Below are 18,465 nucleotides of genomic sequence, written 5' to 3'. Positions count from 1 at the left end.
AGGACTGTGCACTCCTGCTGCAAAATCCTACTGGCGGTGTTCACCAAATGATCACAAAGTCGGTGACCGGTGGGAACAAAAGGAACTTGTCATGGCCGACGGACCCCAAAGTTCTGCTCTCAGGCTTGGAAGGAACCAGGGGGCTTTTCTTTTCAATCCCCACCCTTGTGGCAGGAAAAATGAAACCACATTTTTAACACTGCTCTTTCACAGGCGGCAAGGAGAGCCTTAGCAAGCTGGTGATAATTTAAACTTGATTCTGGAAATGTGGAAGAGATCATCATTTTCCTGTTGTTTTGCCCTGAAATGCCATCAACAGACTAGAGAGTGGTCTAGCTTTAGAAAGTAGCAGGGCAGGGCTCCCTGGAGGAATGGGTTTAGTGTGACAAATGCAGGGCTGGAGGAAAAAGCCCAGAGAAGGAACGAAGCCGTTTGCTGACTGGGGAGCAAGAAGAGTTTGCAGAAAGACCTGGGTGTTGAATACAAACAAAGTAACTCTTTAGCTTCTCACAAAAGAGCCCAAAGGAGGAGCCAGCTGAAGCTGGGAGGGCGGAAAGGGGGCTGTCTGAAGATGATGGGGTGCCTGAAGATGATGGGGTGTTGGCCAGCTCTAGCAGAGGTATAGCCTGACTCCCCGGACCAGAGCAGGGGAAGCGCATCTCAGATGTTAACCCCCAGGGTGGAAAAGCAATAGAAGGAATGTGAAAAGGAGCTGCTCCCCTGGGAGACAGACCTAATAGGCCTGCTTCATCTTGGGCCTCATGACGCTGGGGTCCTGTTTCAGGTAGTGACTTCTTAATGAGGCCCAGTGTGGGGAGGCTGCACGGCTGTGCTTATCTATCACACAGCCGTAAACAGGGCTCCACTGTTTCCTGTCCTTTGCCGCTGCAGAATCCAGTCCCATCCATCCTCCTAAGTGATGAGACATGGTCAACACCCCGCTTTTCCCATCTATGGCCGGGGGATAACGATGCCGGTTCTCATTGTGCTTCCAGACCTTGGGACCCGAGGGATGCGGCTTTCTTTCCTGCCAGAGATAGGGAAAGGGTGGGCCAGGGTTTCAAACAAACACTTTCCCTTCCTCCCGTTGAATAGATGTATGGAGGGGTGTGGAAAAGGGAGAGAGGCAGTCTGGAAGGCTCTGCAACCGGGCCAAGAGGAGCATTCAATCAGGGACCTGACATTTGCCTATTGACCTCTTATCGGAGTTGCTAAGTCACCGAGGCTTTTGTGCTGCAGAACTGGGAAGGAAGGGATAGCCGGGCCCAGCCAGTCGCGCACCCAGCTCCCTGCCCGGCGCCCGCCATTAGCATTTCCCTGACATCTGACTGATATCTTCATTTCACTTTGGTAAACAGGCCACCTCAAGGCCAAGGTGACGGTGACCTCTGGCGCTGCAAGCAGCACAGGATTCTCCCTGGAGACCCCGGTAAAGCACTTTCACATGGGCCAGGGCTCTTATTTCCCATCCCCACCATACTGATGAGTGCTGACAAAAAAAATAAATAAAAAACCATCCTGCAGAATAGACAGTGGGGCGTGCCATGCAGAGAAAGAGATGCGAGGGAGGGCGCCAGGGAGGGTTAAGCAAAGCAGGGGGAAGGTCGGACTTAGAAGGTCGCCTTTGCTTCTCTGCCACTAAGAACAATGCGGCTGCCCAGGAAACACTACCAGAGACAGCCTGACTATTGATAGGCTGGAGCGCGAGGCCGGCCAAGCTGCTGCATTTCTAACGTTTGGGAAGGGTCTCCAGTGTGAAGTTGCTCGCAGGCTCCGATTCTGCAAAGACAATTAAATATAAGTCCTTTGGGGTGAGGGGTGGATGGAGTGTAAGCCGGTGCCACAGTGCAATTTAATCCTGAATGTTTCCGTGGATCTAGTCACAGGCTCAGTGGGTGCATTTGAGCACGTACCGTGTGCCAAGTGCAAGGTACACCCAGAAGAAATGCACCTTGCCCCCAAAGAAACCCGTGGTCCAGGGGGTTTCCTTCCTCCTTCCTACAGGGGCCAGGCAGGCAACATAAATAAATGAAGCAGACAGGGCTTGAGACAGTAGGGAGTTGTTGGGTCTGCGTGAAAAGTTCTGTGTCCTCTGCACAGGGATTAGGGAGCCACTCAGTCCCAGTTGACTGTTCCTACACGAGAGTAACTGCTCGGTATGGCTGTACTTTATGATTTTCAAGGAGAAAACAAATATCTGGAATTTTGTATGATTTTTCTTTTCTGTCTTCTTTAAAACACTATGTGGGCCGAACAACGTCTGTTGGCCTGTTGGGCCCAGGGAGGATCTTACAATAACATACGATAAAAGCTGAAATAGAAGGAATCTCAGAAACTTACTGGAGCCTGGGGTGGGGGTGGGCATTAACCCAGCCAGTGTGGGGAATGGGAGTGTCTTCCCAGTGAAGATGAACTGAACTGAGTCTTGAATGATGGTAAAGGGAGCCTAAATCATGACAAAAAGGTTGGGAGAGCCATTCCAGGCAGAGGAGTAGAAATTTCACTGGAGACATTGCCCATGCCTGCCCAGCCGAAGATTGCATTTCTCAGCCTTCTTTGCAGCCATGTAGCCAAGGGTGGCCATCTGACTAATGGTGTCTGTCTTGTGTCCTTAAAGAGGGGAGGGCATGCACTGCTCCCGCCTCACCCCGCACATCTAACTGAAGGGTATGGTCGCCAGGAGCACAGATGGTGGAGCTGGTGGTTCAACCTCTTTGTTTTCTGTAAAACTGAGATACTACTATCTAAAAGAGTCATAGCTATAAAGCGTTTAGAATGGGGCCTGGCATGTACATGTGCTGCCAAAGCATTATTCCATCAATATGATTCTGCAGCACTGCAAGGAGGGCAGAGCAACAAGAGTGTGGGAGCCTGGGCCCCAGTTCCCACATTGCACTTGCACCGATATGTGGGGACATGTTGACTGCTCTCTCCTTTAAGCCACTGTGTCTTTGCATCTCCGATGCAGCACTCGAGCTTATATCCTTCCAATACAATGAATAAGTCAGAGGTCAGCTGGGGTTCACCAGGTGAATTGCCTCAAACTGCCCCAAAGTGCATGGCCCTTGAGAGTCCAGAGTGACACTAATAATACCCAGGTGCTGTGGCTCCTGGACCTTGTGAGCCCAGCTTCCTCTCATGCCACCGTAGCCCACACCACACCATGGCCTTGAGTTCCCACAACAGTGAGAGCAACCAGGTACCCAGGTGACACATAGGTGCACTGAGCTAACGTCACTGAAGGAGGTTGACTGAGTCCCTGGGTGTCAGGGCACATGACCATCACACAGACTTTGATCTCCGGCTGGACCCCCATGTCTCCTTCTCCCCCACCCCGCGAGCCCATTTTTTCTTCCCGAGCTGCCTGTGACAGCCAGGGAATGCCCCTTGCAGCCCTCTGCTTACAGGGTGTGTAAGTGACTAAGGGCCCCTGCTGCATCTGTGTGGCGGAAAAACAAAGGTGGGCCATCCCTGGCAGACATAGGACTCCTCTGACAGTAGACTTTGGCTCAAGCACAGCCCTCCAAATCACTGTGATAGCACAACAGCCTAGGACATCTGCACCCAAACTTCCCTCTCTCCCTCCCTCAGGGTTAGAGAGCATCATGGTCTGACTGCTGTCCAAGCCCTTGCTCTCTCCCCCATTAATCCCATGGGCAGTTCCTTTAATAAAACCCCTGTACATTTGCTCCTGTCTTGGCAGCTGCTTCTCCAGTAATACACATTGCCCACGTTTCTTACAAGAAGAAAGAGATATGATTAATTCCTTCACAATTAGGGGACTTATTCTATCCCAGGACCTTTTGCCTACCTAAAGAGAACCATGCCTCACTCAGAGTGGTATTCAGACACCAGGAATACATTTTGGTAATGGTAGAGCTTTCCCAGCTGCCTTTGGATATAAGGGTCTGCTCTGTCTTTATACAATTGGGAGGGTGGGAGTGCAATGCCTGCAAGTTGGGAGAGGGCTGGAGCTTTGACTAGGCCTGTTTGAATCTCTAGAAGGAAAGGAGAGGTGATTTCATGTGCCAGTTAGGATGCTTTGGGGAGCACGTAACAGAAACCCTAACTCAGAACAGTTTAAACAAAGGAGGATCTATGATTCAATGTAGAGTGTCTTCAGGGCCTGTTGACTCCCTGGTTCTTCATGTTACCAAGCATCCGGTTTCCTTCTATCCCACTGCTCTGGCATCTTAGACCTGTCAGTCCTGCCTTAGCCTGCTTCCCTCATGGTGCCAAGGTGGCTGCCACAGCCCAGTCATCACACTCAGTTGCAACAACTTTTTGCCATAAGCAAAAGAGACTGAATTTCTCTGTGTTTCTCATTTTAAAAGTGAGCAAACTTTCCCGAGTCCTGCAGCAGGACTACGGTCAGAATTTTGTCACATGCAGTTTTGTACGTTTTATTGTCAGAGGAGTGGGACTGCATGTTTGGCTTGGACAATTGGGATTTAGTCTCGAGCTGAGGATAGGGTTACCTTGCCTAAGGGGTGGAATCTGAACACAGTTGTGATTCCATTTTTAGTTGGAAAATGTGTTTCTCTTCCTTCACTTTCCACCATTCAAGCTGTTCAGCCCCTTTCTATTTTTGCTGAACTGTCTCTTGGTCTCCTCAAAGGCAGGACGTTCTTCTTGGTCTCTTGATTGCTAAATTGGTTCTATTTAGCAACTTCCTGGCAGCCAGGAGTGGTCTGATTCCTGAGCTCATTTTACTAGTGAGTTGCCTTTGGCTGCAAATGATTAAAATCTTTTGAAGTAATCAGAAGTAACGAAAGATCTTTTTTAAAAAAATGACTTTCTGACTATGTGATTTCATATTAAAGATGATCTCTAAGAAGTTCCCTTCCAGCTTGGGAACATAAACTAGGTGTCCAGCATGGTGACCTGGGCTTTGCCTCTGGCATGCTATGAAATTTGGGATAAATAATGGCTCCTCTCTGGGCCTCAGAATCTCAATCCAAAAATTGATTGGGGTGGGCCAGATCTGGGACAGCAGATCATTTCAGTTAAGTGGCAGAGGCTGCCTGGAGCAATATGTTAAGAAGGACTCAGAAGTTCAGTGGGGGAAAGTACTGTGATCTATTGGTGATGTCTGCCAAGGGCACAAGAGGGGAAAGTGGTAGGACACATTTTGTTGACTCTGGGCTAGAAGGTCTTGAAGAACCTTCTAGCTCTAACATTCTTTGGCTATTATTTTTTCCTTCCCCATAGTTTATGCTGAGACTTTTAAGAGGCAATCCAGTGCAGTTAGGAAAGTGGCTTCTGATGGACCTGGTAGCTGTATGACCTTGGGCTTATGTTTCTTCAAATACAACATGTTTTGCCTCTAGAATTCCTCCATGAATACAGAGCCAGAAATAAAATCTTGTATCCCTTTGTGAATGAGTATGTTCTGCTTTGTGTTTTACAGATAAATATAGATATAGATAGGGATATGAATATAGACATATAGATATGAATAGTGTGTGTATGTAAATATATGCATATAACAACATATACACATGCATATCCTCATATGTCTAGAAAGCATACCTAATGCATACTAATTCATTCACTCAGTCACTCAACACACATATATGTTGCACATCTACTATATGCCAGGCACTGTTGAGTGCTGAAGATAAACAGCAGCGAACAAGACGGTTAGTCTCTGACATCCTCGAGGGGCTTTTATTCTAGGAGGAGAGAGAGACAATAAGCAAATGAGTACATAATTGTTTCTTGTACATAAATGTAGAAACCTGAAGGAGGGGAGGGAACAGCATGCCAGGCAGAGGGAATAGCAACTGTGAAGGCTCTGAGTCAGGAATGAACTTGGCAAGTGCAAGGGACAGCAAGGTGGCCAGAGTGGAAGGGACATGTTAGCCAGGGGGAAGCATCATAGGAGGGAGGATGTGAGGTCAGAGAGGCCAGGTCCTGCAGGGCTTTGTAGCAGGTGAAGGTGTGGATTGTGCCCTGAGTGGGACAGAGGCTAGTAGGGTTCCGAGCAGGGGAGGGACTTAGCTTTTAAAGGATCCTTTGGGTGCTGTGCGGTTGGAGAGCGGGAGGGAACACAGCAAGGGTGGAAGCCGGGAGCCGGGTCAGGAGGCTGTTGTGACAGCAAAGGCAACAGGGGATGGTGCCTCTGGCCAAGGTGGTAGAAGTAGGGGTGGGGAGAAGTGGTCACTTTCCTGATGTATTTTGAAGATGGAGCTCACGGAATTAGGGGATGGATTTTGCCCCAGGGATGAGGGCAAGAGGACTCAGGGATGACTTACATTTCTGGCCTTGAGCAGCTGGTGAAAGGTGGTACGGTTTACTAAGAAGGGAAAGACTGGGCAGGAGCAGGCATGGGGCAAGGAGATCAAGGTCCTACTTGCACAGGTTAAGATGATCACTGGACAGGTGTGGGAGAGCCCAGCGCTGGAGATAGAAATTAAGTGTTAGTTGCTGATATGTATTTTAGGACTATGTGTCAGAGCCAAGGCTCAGAATTTTGTAAGTGTAATGATCTCCTTTAATCCTCACGACAAGATTGTTGGACGGGTAATACCATTTTTTACCGCATCTAAAGCTCTGTTGGCTGTATGCCATGTTCTGATTTCAGAGCTGCTAAAATGTGAAAAACTGTGCATCTTAGAACTGATGAAATATGGTCGTATTGTTCCCATTTTCCCGATGAAGAAACTGAGGTTCAAGTAGCTGGCTCAGGGTTTCAAAGCCAGTAATTGGCAGAGTTGAGATTCCTGTTCTTGTCCTATCCTTGTTACTGCTCCTCGTGCACGTGAAATGCTTAGCAGTGACTAAGTAGTCAGCCTCCTTAATGGGGTCACGATTATCAGCTGTTGAATGCACTGGATCATAGACACGCCACATACGTTCTACAGGATGCCATGCAATACAGCGCAGTGTACACACCTGTACAAAGGTCAGGAACATAAAAATGTCTTGGGCCTAAAAACACACATTTTGGTATATGATTGTGTAGCTTTTCATACCCAAATCCTCTGGGCTCAAATTTGCATGTATTAAAGCAAGAAAAAGATATTCTTAAGAATGAACAGCCTCCATCCTGCCCCAGTTCAATCTCTGTTGCTTGGAGCATTCGATTTTGCTCAAGACTTATCCCACAATCTCCCTTGATTTCCAAGGAAAACCAGCTTCCCATAAGTGGAGAGACTCGAGTCAAAGAGCAGCTGCTCACGGGGCACGTGTCCGTGACTCTGGGGTTTTTCAGGCCTCAGCAGCTGCAGAGGAACTGGAAGTGGGTGAAGGTCATTTCCACCCCCTGCAAATTGAAAGCTACCCAGATGAGAACTGCAAGATGTGAGGAACATAAGCCTACACTTGGTTCTTAGAAGGTTCCAACTTCCTCTCAGAAGCTCAAGGTTGCTCTGAGCAGGATCTAAGCAGAGTAGGGTCGGAAGATTTAGAAATGCTGCTCGCATTTTGACATGTGGAAGTTTGTCCACTTTCATCGCCATGTGATAAGATTGGATCCACCTGGATAATCCAGGCTCCTCTCCCCACCTCAGTGTCCTTAACCTTAATCACACCTACAAAATCCCTTTTGCCATGTAAGATAACACATTCACAATTTCCAAGGATTTTGACGTGGGCATTTGGGGGGTCATTGGGTCATTATTATGGCGACCACATCAGTCTATTTCCTTCCTTTCTTTAGTGTGTAGAACAGACCTGAAAATTAGTAGGTGTTCATTAAGTTTGTTGAATGAGTGAATAGCTACCATGTGCGGGGCAGGGACCAGGTGGTGGGCAGATGTGAAATGCTGGAAATGTGGTTTCTCACTTGCTCTTTACCCTGGGTGGTAGGTTTTACCCCCATTTTACAGATGGGGAAGCTAAGGGTCAGAGAGAGGTGACATTACTTGCCCGGGACCATCCAGCTGGAGAATGGCAGAGCTGGAACTTGAATCTGTGTCTTTCTGTCTCCAAAGCCCAAGGTCTATACTTCTGTCTTCTGTAGCTAAGGAGGATGTCTCAAGCCTGGGCCTGCCCCTGCCCACAGGTATCTTATTCACATCTGCTCACCTTTCCATGTTGGCATTGCCTGTTCCAAAACTGAAGATTGTTTCAGGCCTGTCTTCCTCCCTCTCATTTGGAAAACTCCTTAAGTTCTTTTGATGAAATCAGTTCCACCAGCCTGACGTGAGGATTGGATGAGATTGGGGTATAAGCTTTGCTACTCCGTGTGTGGTCCAGAGGCCAGCAGCATTGGCATCAGCTGGAAGCTGTTAGGAATGCAGACTCCCAGAGCCCTACAGCAGCTGATTCAGGCTCTGTGTTTTGATACAACCTCTGGGTGGTTTGTTCACACATCAGTCTTTTTAATTTATTTTTATTGAGATGTAATTGACATATTACATTGTATAAATGTAAGGTGTACATTGTATACACGTAAGTTGATTTGATACATTTACTGTATTTATTGCAATAAATTACCACATTTATTATGGTAATTATGATACCCACCGTAGCCTGTTAGCTAACACCTCCATCATGTCAAATAAGTCAAATAATGATCATTTCTTTTCTGGGGGTGAGAACACTTAAGATCTAGTCTCTTAGCAACTTTAAAGTATATCATACAGTATTGTTGACTATAATCACAATGCTGTGCGTTAGATCTCCAGAACTTATTCATCTTCTAACTGCAAATTTGTACCCTTTGACCAGCATCTCCCCAGTTCTCCCACCAACCCCCCCTACCCCAGCCCCTGGTAATGACCATTCTGCTATCTGTTTCTAATGAGTTCAATTTTTCTAGATTCCACATATAAGGGGTCTCATACAGTACTTGTCTTTCTCTGTCTGACTTATCTCACTTAGCATAAAGCCCTCCACTTTCATCCATGTTGTCACAAATGGCAGGATTTCCTTCTTTCTCATGGCTGAATAATATTCCATTGTATGTAAGTACACCACATCTTCCTTATCCATTCATCACTGATGGGCACTTAGGTTCTTTCCATACCTTGGCTATTGTGACTAATGCTGCAATAAACATGGGAGCCTAGGTATCTTTTCGGTATCCTGTGTTCATTTCCTTTGGATAAATACCCAGAAATCGGATTGCTGGACAAGCAAAAATCAACACGTGGGGTACTGCATCAAACTAAAACAATTCTGCACGGCAAAAGAAAGAATCAACAAAATGAAAAGGCAACCTACAGAATGGAAGAAAATATCTGCAAATCATATATCTGATAAAGGGTTAATATCCAAAATATGTAAAGAACTCATACAACTCAATAACGACAACAACATAAATCCGTTTAAAAATAGAACTACCACATATCCAGACACACTGTAAATGCTCGATAAAATGTTAGTTGATGACTGCAGGAAGTTGGACCTATTATTTTTATGATAAAAAAGAATCTCAAATTCTCCTGTGATGTAAATAGTCTCGAAGGTCCTTTTAAGTCAGTGTTTTATCTAAATCAGAAATAGAAAGAAAATAAGCAATGGGCAGATTACAAAGACCCAGATTCTTTGGGCGAAAAAAAAAAGGGAGAAAGAAAAGAAAAATATATTGAGTGTGGTGAGTGTTTCCTAGGCCATCTGTGTGAAGAAATAACAAAACCAACCTTGAAATACCAGCAGGAGAGAACACTTGAGAGCTTTACTTGACAGAATTATTGGAAATGGTGCTTCCTGGTTCAGGAAAAAAAAAAAATTTCGAATGTATTTGTCCTTTTTTTCCTAGCATGTTTACAACTCCCGGTAAAGCCAACAATCAGTTTTCAGCTCTTTTTGATTCTACTCATCCTGTGGTTAATAATTTCCAGTTTACCCAGCAGGCTACGTCACCTCCCCTTTCCTGGGAAAGAATTTCTGTGCTCCGGCTGGCAGCGAACCTGTCTTCTTAGCAGCTGCCCAAGTCATCCAGCCCACCCCTGCCTTCTCTCCAACAGGGACCCTCCTGGTGGGTGTCAGAACAGTGACTTAGTGTTCTGCATGGGGGAGAGGGAAGAAGAGAGGGCTGTCTCCCTGTCCTTTTATTAATCTGGCGACGAGAAGAATTTTCTGTTTCCTGGGAAATAGCTGATAAAGGACATTTTGTCTGCTGCTATTTATGTATACCTAGGCTGAACAAATCCCCAAACTCTGCTCTCACCAGCCCCCTCTGGAGCTGGAACTTTGAAAACAGGGGACAATAATGAAAGCCTAGAGCCAGCAGCCTGGTATGAGCCCGGGTACCCCATCTCCCCTTCCTCCTCTCGCCTGCTGTTGAAAGCTACGCCAGCTGCAGCCACATCCAGGGGTTGGCTTCTCAAACCTCCATGGCCCTGAGAAATGTTTCTTTGGGCCGGTGGGGTGGGGTGGCGTGAGGGGATTTGGTGGAAAGTGGGCTAGACTAATCAGAGGGCACATCCCTGCAGCCTGTAGCACTACCCACCGCCCGCCCCCTCCCCGGGTGCAAATCTTTGCCCAGCAGCCTTGCTATCACCAAATCTGGCCAGCGTCAGTGCAGGGGGAGGTGCGGGCTGCCAACAGGCTCAGTGAGTTTCTGAACTTCTTCCCAGTTTATCTGAACGGGCAGAATGGCTGCAAAATAAACCGGCAGAAAAACCCAGGGTGTTCCTGAAGAGTGTACCTGCAACTTCCTGTTTACAGCTCCATGGGAGAAGCCCTGGGGACCAGTTCTGCACACGTCAGTTTTCTTTCTGCTTCCTCTGAGATCCCTGACATTGTGAGGGCAAAGGCCTTCCCTTTGCCACCTGGAAAAATAATACCCTGGGAACGTGAGCTTAACTGTGAAGGCTGCTCAAAAAAAAACACCAAGTTGGCAAGTTGGGGTTTGTGACGAAGGTTGACTTGAGCCTGAATCTTCAGGTCCTTCTGAGAGCATCCCCCATCCTATTGTGGGGGTCACAGTCTGAGACCCGGTGAGATAGCCCACTTGGGGACTTCAGGGGGTCAGCCGTAGGGAGCGGGGAAGGCAGCTGCAAAGGCAAAGGCATCCGAGCCCCACCCTACCTGCTGTGTGTCCTTTGCTTTCCACGTTTCCCTTTCCTGGACTAAAATGAAGAGCTGGGCATTCTCGAAGGGCTTTATCATGGTGACACCAGGCAAATGGTTGTCCCAAGGACATCCTAACGATTGGGAAGATGTTTCTTTCAAACAGCCAGGCAACAGGGGTGGTGGCATCACAGAGCTTGCCACCGGAAGAGTGTGCAGGGACCAGCAGGATTGTCCTCCCCTTGGAGCTTGTTAGAATGCAGAGTCTCAGGCCCTGCTTGTCCCCACTGATCTGAATGTGCCTTTTAACAGACCCTCCCCCCAACCCTGCCCCAGGCGGTTCCTACACACATTAAAACGGGGGAAGCACTGCCCTAGGGCACCCAGCCCTGTGTCCTCCTTGGGTGGATGCTGCGCTGACTTTGGACAACTTGTGCTTTAAAAAAATCTCATGGGCACTTTGACTTTTGTAACTGAGCTTGTTTCCCTCTTTGCTAAGAGGAAAAGGTTTAATTCAACTGAAGTGTTGGCTTATTTGGCCTCATGTATAAGACATGCCACATAGCAAAGACCTAATAAGGACACAGTTATGTCCTCAAAAGAAGAGTTTCTCGGATGAATATGATGTGTCCTGAGACCTGATAATTCAAATGCCAGAGTGGGCAGGCAGGTGACAGAGATGCAGAAAGTGGGCTGGGTGGACCTGTGAGGACTGCACAGCAGATGTCCTGGCTGAAGGGGCAGCTGTTAACTCAACCCCGGCCTGTCCTTCTCATGCAGGGAGCCAGCCCAGGGTGACCAGATCATGATATTTTTCAAGAGAAGCCTAAATTTGGATTGTTTTGAAATCACCCACTATTAAAATGTTGGCAATTAATTAAATTTTTTGAAAGAAAGAAAGAAAACATGGGGGTAAACCTAACGCAGCATGTCAGGGAACATCTTGGGGCCATGGGTCTGTAACCTCAGGTTGAGTCCCTCCACCCTGGATGAGCTCTCAGACTAGTGAGGGAGATGGAGAATTTCGATATAATACCACAAGGGAACACGTGCTACCAGACCTCTGAAAAGAGGTACTGAGTTCAGCCTAAGGGCATCTTTATTCAAATTGTCCATTCATTATTCAGAAGTGTTTACTGATCCCCTGCTAGGAGCTGGGCTTTATGCTGAAGCTAGGGATAAAACAGTGAACAAGACAGATAAAGTCCCTGCCCTCAAAGAATATGCAGACTGGAAGATGGGACGGAGAGGCTAGAAATGGGAATGGTGTTCCAGGCAGGGAGACTTGCATGTGCAAAGGCCCTGAGGTGCAAACAGCACGTTGTAGGTGGGGCGCTACAAGCACATCGGTGCTAGGGGAGTTTGCTGTGTGATTGAGGAGGGGTGTGAGGCGAGGCTGGGAAGGGAGGCGGGGCCAGAAGTCAGTGGTCCCTACTGTACCTACGATTAAGGAGCTTGAATTTGGACCCACATGGCTGGAATTCAGTTTTCTTAAATTCATACTAGTTGCCGAGAAGAAGATGAATCTAATGAGCAGGGAGCGGGGAAATACCAGAAGTCCAGAGAGCAGTCAGGGGAGACTTGGGCAGTGGTCCAGGAGTGAGGTGATGAAGGCCTGAACCGGGGGCATCGTGCAGGGATGGAGTGGTGCGTGTGGATTCGAGAACTGTGCAGAGTTCAAATCAGCCGGATGATGCTGGCTTGATGGGGACCATGGGGAAGAAGGAGGAGCCAGGGTTTCTGGCCTGGGTGCTGGGTGGACGTGGATTGCTGTGGTTGGTGATAACAGTGGTTACTTGCATGGCCAACAGAGGCAGAGCCTGCCTGGGTTCAAATGCCAGCTCCACCACTTATTCTGTGAGTGACCCTGGCCAAGTCCTTTCAACCCTCTGAGTCTCGCGCTCCCCATCTGAGGAAGGCGGCAGGAATACTGGCTTAGTGGGTGTGAGGATAAGATGAGATAAATGGTGAAAAGCACTCATTGCCTGACACATAGTAGGTGCTCAGCGATTGTGGTTCTCACTCTCCCGGCTTCCACCACCAACCCATCACATCGGCATGCACTGTGAAACCTACTGGCCCCCTAGCAATAGAATGTAGTTCAAAAAACACTAAAATGGTTTGCAAGGTACCTGTCGTGGCCTGAATGGTGGCCCCTCAAAGATATGCCCATGTCCTAATCCCTGGAAACTGTGAATGTGACCTTATTTAGAAAATAAGATGCAATTAAATGAAGGATCTCAAGATGAGATCCTCCTGGATTATTTGTGTGGACCCTAAATTCAATGATGGGTGAAGAGACACACAGAGAAGAAGACATACAGGTCGAGATTGGACTGATGGAGACAAGAGCCAGGGAATGCCAACGGCCACCGGAAGCTGGAAGACGGAGGGAGATTCTCTCCTAGAGCCTTCGGAGGGAGCGTGGCCCTGCCGACACCTTGATTTCAAACTTCTGGCCTCCAGAACTGTGAGAGAATAAGTCATTGTTGTTTTAAGCCACCCAGTTTGTGGTGATTTGTTACGGCAGCCCCAGGAAACTCACCCAGTGCCCTTCCACAGCGTCTCACCTCGAAACCGCATGAGAAGTAGGGGAAGTCGGTAGGCGGCCCTGGCTACGCCCATTTTACAGAGTAGGACATTGAGTCTCAGAGGGGTGGAAGCAGCGGCTTGAAGACACACAGCCAATGAGCTTCACGAGCCTGGAACCCAGCTCTCCTGAGTCCTCCTCCACCCACTGGCCTTTCTGGAACATTCCACCCTCCTCCCTGCACCAGGCACCAGTGGGTTATGAGGTGCGGTTCACTGTGTAGTCAGGGCAGGCTTGCAGGGTCCCAAAGCAGCTTCTTCCAAGACCAGGCAAACAGCTGGTGGGAGTGAGGGCCCTTCTGAGAACGGGGAAGGGGGCAGCTGTCAAAGGGCATCCTCCCTGTTCGGCTTCATTAGCTCCCAGCTCCCCTGAGCGGCTCCCAGATTCCCTCCTAGAAACACAGCCGAGAAGAACCAAGCTGGGAAAGCATTCATGTTTGCTGGCGCGAGGCGCTACTTTGAATAACTGAATAACTTTACAATACTTGTACTACAGATGTACCTGGTAGTCTTACATGTTTCCTAAGACAAGGTAGGGTTTAACAAACACCAACAAGCAAATCAAAAGAAATAAATATGTAAGTAAATGTTATGGTCTTGAACATTTGTGGCTAAACTTGCCTTTAGTTAACGTCATATTATGAATTTAAGTTTATTGGAAGGACTCATAGGGTGACCAGCTCTTACTGTATTGAGTACGTGATGAGTCCTGCTGTCTCAGCGAATCTCCGTACCGTCCTTGTGAGGCTATATTACTACTGCTGATTTTTAACAAATGAACAACACATCAGGACTGCGGTGAGTTGAGTGCCTCACGTAGGGCTGCACTTAGATGTTCCAGAACCAGGATTTCAACCCAAGCCAGTCTAACCCCTGAGCTTGTCCTTTTGATTTAAGCCCCCGGTTCTCAACCCTGGCTCCACACTGGGAGTGCTTGGGGAGCTTTGAATGATCCTGCATCAGGTGCTGCCCCTGTGAGTCTGAACCAGTTGGCCTGGGGTGTGGCCCCGGCGTAGGATTCTTCAAAGCTCCCCAGGAGATTTTGAATGTGCAGCCAGGGTAGAGAAGCCCTGCTTGAAATCCATGTCACATGTTGAAGTTCAGAGAGCCAAGGGGCTGGTTTCAAGGCCAGGCTTCCCTTCCTGATTTCGCTTTTCGTAATCCCAGGTTGGCTTAAAGGGAAATGTACTGCCACACTTTAAAACAAAACAAAACAATTGGGATCGATGGGGCGTGCACTGTGAACCAGAACCGTGCTAATCGGTTCCCTGCGTGATGTAATGTCGTCCTCACCACACTGCCCTCATTGTTCAGAGGAGGAAACTGAGGCCCAGCGGGTGGAGGTGTTTGCCCAGGTTGCAGAGCTGGTGGGTGGTGGTACCAGGATTCACACTTGGGGCCCTGTTTCCTGTCCAACACTGGTAACTGCCCTGCTGTGTGCTCACAAACACACACATGTGCCCAGCATTCTTTATTTCTGTTCGTTAAGGTTGTGACATGGGCTTAGGAAGAGTCAGGGATGGTGGGGTGGGACGGGGGGGATCTGTTTTCTGTACTAGCCTCCAGGGGCCCAGGGAAGTGTGTGCTCGGCTGGGAAGGGGCAGGAGGCAGACAGGACGACCATCCATCCCTGAGGCCTGGCCTCCTCTCTCAGCAGAGGCCGCCCCCCTTGCTGCCCCTTTGCGCCTCTCCAGGTTCGGCTGCCCCAGCTGTGTCGGCGGAGGGGACTGAAGAACCGAACACCCGCAAACTCCTGTGACTTCCCTTCCTGCCTTTACTTTTAGACCTTGTATTCAATGTGAAGGCTGTTTGTACCAGGATGACAATAATTAAAAACGTAAAAAATAAGGATTCTACTGTTTCTTGAGAGATTGTTACATGTAGGTAGCAAGAACCGGCAAGTAGTAAGAATCAGCACTCTCATTCGAGTCTCATAACATGCCACAGAGAGTGGGGAAATTGTCCCCATTTTACTGATGAGGAAAACTGAGGCTTACAGCTCACATGACTTTCTTAAGATCATCCCACAGCTAGGAAATGGCAGGTTTGTTATTTTCACCTGCATTGTTAAACTCCATGCCGACTCTGCTGCAAAAGAGGGATTTTTCCTGCCCCCTCAGCTAACCACCTTCCTGGCTACACTGCCCAGTGCTGGCGAAATTACAGGTGTAGACTGTGCTTGCAGACGCATTCAGGGTCTCATACCCTGAATCGTAGCTTACCAGTTAAAGTTGGAAACAACCTCTGCAGAAATCCAAGCCCAATCTCTTTGCTTGACAGATGGGGCAACTGAGGCTCAGTGAGGCAAAGCGACTTGCCCAAGGTTATGCAGTCAGCTAGCTCTGGGCTAGGACTAGAACCCGGGTCTCTAGACTTGACATCTGGTTCTCTTATCAGCCACAGGCCAACTAGTTTCATTCATTCATTTATTCATCTGTGCAGTCTGTTAATAGTATTTTGGTGTGTTTGTCAACATTATTTCATTTGACTCTTGAAACAATCCCATGAGGTCAGTTATATGACTACACATGAGGAAACTGAGGTGCAGAGGGACCCCGGAAGGCAAGTGGCAGAGCTAGAATCTGAAGCCAGGCCTCCTGAGAGAGGGGAGGAGCTGGGGAGTCAGGAGGGTGGCAGCACAGGGCCGCTGCACGGGTACATCAGGGCTGCCTCGGCCTCGTGGGCTTTGCCTCTGTTCTGGAGGTGGGGGTCAAGTCATGGCGCTGGTGTTGAGGGTAGGGGTGGGGCTGGGCCTGTGGGTGAAGGGAGGCCGTGGAAACAGGTGTCTCTGAGGTGGGCTCATAGGAGGGATCACGGATGGTCCTCCCTGAGAGGTTTCTGGAAAAGAATCTGAGCAGAGCACGCTGGGCACGGTCATCTTCCGAGGGCAGGGTGGCTCCTGCCCGCTGAACCACACAGGGGCCACCAGCAGGGCATAGCCCCTCTCGGGCGTGTCATCCAGGTCTGCTTCACTGGGCGGGAGTAGAGAGGACAGGGGGCGTGGCCCGGTGCTTCATGCCTGGTCACTTCTACCTGTTCTATAGAGTTGATACATTCACTGCGTTGAAGAGTTTCCTAGCTAGAAACGCCTTTCGAGATGATCGGGGCCAGCATTTCCCAAAGTGCAGGGCAAGTAGGTGGGATATTACCTGTGGTCTGCAAGAACACGGGGGTGGTCCACACACCTGGTACTAAATGACATTGTGTTAACCAGAGAGGCTTGCATTCCCTCTTTCAGGTCTCCTTCAACCTTATGATTCTGCAGGGAGAGAGTCTCACCTTGGTAAAGTCTCACCTGTATGTTGGGGTGTCTTTAAATACCTCCCAGAACACCTGCTAATCTCCTCCTACCCCCTCACCCCAGACCTGAGGCCCAGAGTCTTCAGGAAGTGACAGCATCTAACTAGCGATGTATCACCGTGTTTTGTTTACAGCTATCTTCTATCGATGGCAAATGATACTGGCTCTTCAGTTAGGGCAGTGTTATAAAGTTTTCGTTTAAATGAGTGATATAAGTTTTTAAAAGGGGGTGCCTCTGTTTTGAGACAAATGTCAAGCCAATCATCCTGCAGTCTTCTCTGGCTGTGGCAACTTGTGAAGTAGAAAGGAGGTGACTGAGGCAGAAGGCACTGAGCCGGGGCCCTGCCACGCTGGAGGTGGAACCGTAGCCTTGCCTTGCCTTAACTTCCGAATCTGCAGAATAGGGGAACAAGCCCATCCCTCCCAGCAGTGACGTTGGGAAGGGCCTTGCCCAGAGGCTCGCAGTGAGGCCAGGCGAGCAGGCACCTTCTAACCACTTTTCACTCCTGCTGCCCTAGAAAGCCTCCTTCGGCTTCTTCTATCGTTTATATGTCTGGGAGCCAAGATTTGGTGGATGAAGTTCTCCAGTAACATGTGTGCCTTTATCCCAGCCTCCTCGGATATGGCTGTACCTTCTGATCTTGTCTCTGACTTGAGGGGCCCCCCGCCCCCGGGCAGATTGCCCGCTGGTCTGGGCAGCAGGTGTCTGTCTGCCCCTCCGGGGACTCCCGCTGCCGGCCAGGCGCCTGTGTTTCTGACTTCCGGGCTCTGCCTCCGCTGTTGCTCTCCTACATAACCCCAACCCACCCTCCCCAACTCAGCTGTAGTGTCACCTTTTGCATGATTTCCCAGGTCCCCAAGCCTGGGGTGTCCCTGCTCCGTGCTCTCAGCCCCCTGCTCTCTCCTCTGTCACAGCACTCATCATGGGATATTGTCATTCTCTAGTTACTCTTCCAGAGCCCCCATTACATAATGCACTCCCTGAAGGAAGGACAGTGTCATTCTTAACTTGGCATTCCCATAGCCTGGGGCCTGGCACATAGAAGGCCCATGTGAAGTTTGTTGAGCAATATAATAACAACAACAACAACAATCATTGTTCATTGAACACTCACAAGGTATCCCCATTTTATGAGAGGACACTGAGCTCAGAGATGTTAAGCATCTTGCCCAAGGACACACAGCAAATGACAGAACTGAAACTTGAACCAAGGGCAGCCTCTGGAGCCCACATTCTTGTTGCATGTCACAGCCATTCTCTCTGTCCCCCTCTCTCTCCACACACACACACACGCATGCACCCCACACACGCCACACACAAAGATGGTGAGGCTGGAGAGGCTGATGCAAGGTTCCGGCCCTTCCTGCTCCTCCCCGGCTATTTGCTGTTTGCTAACCCGGCCTCTGTCGCTTCTGGGACCCTGACTCTGGCTGCCTGTGGGTGCAGCCGCCCTCGCCATGCGGACTTGCCAGGCAGCCCACTAGGGCCTGGCTGCCCACCGGGAGCCCATTAGTCAAGTCATCCTACAGCAGGATTATGCCTTCGCCATGGCGATTTCAGGCCCAGCTGCCAGGCCCATGTGCAAATTTGTGCTGATTTGATTAGCTTGT

At 49.0% G+C, this 18,465-nt stretch overlaps 1 long non-coding RNA gene across 1 annotated transcript; it reads right to left on the bottom strand.

Annotated features, from left to right (window-relative positions):
- Positions 1-1,368: 1,368 nt before the first annotated feature.
- LOC309658260 lies at positions 1,369-10,576 on the bottom strand. The gene is made up of 3 exons (XR_014262151.1): positions 10,454-10,576; positions 9,591-9,657; positions 1,369-9,126 (listed from the first exon to the last, which is right to left on the bottom strand). It is a non-coding gene; the product is annotated as an uncharacterized lncRNA (long non-coding RNA).
- Positions 10,577-18,465: the final 7,889 nt, after the last annotated feature.

This window comes from Balaenoptera physalus (assembly GCF_965194825.1).
Source record: "Balaenoptera physalus genome assembly, chromosome: 3".
NCBI lineage: Eukaryota > Metazoa > Chordata > Mammalia > Artiodactyla > Balaenopteridae > Balaenoptera > Balaenoptera physalus.
Note: the sequence above shows the minus strand (reverse complement) of the source record. Positions and strands in the feature narration are given on the sequence as shown.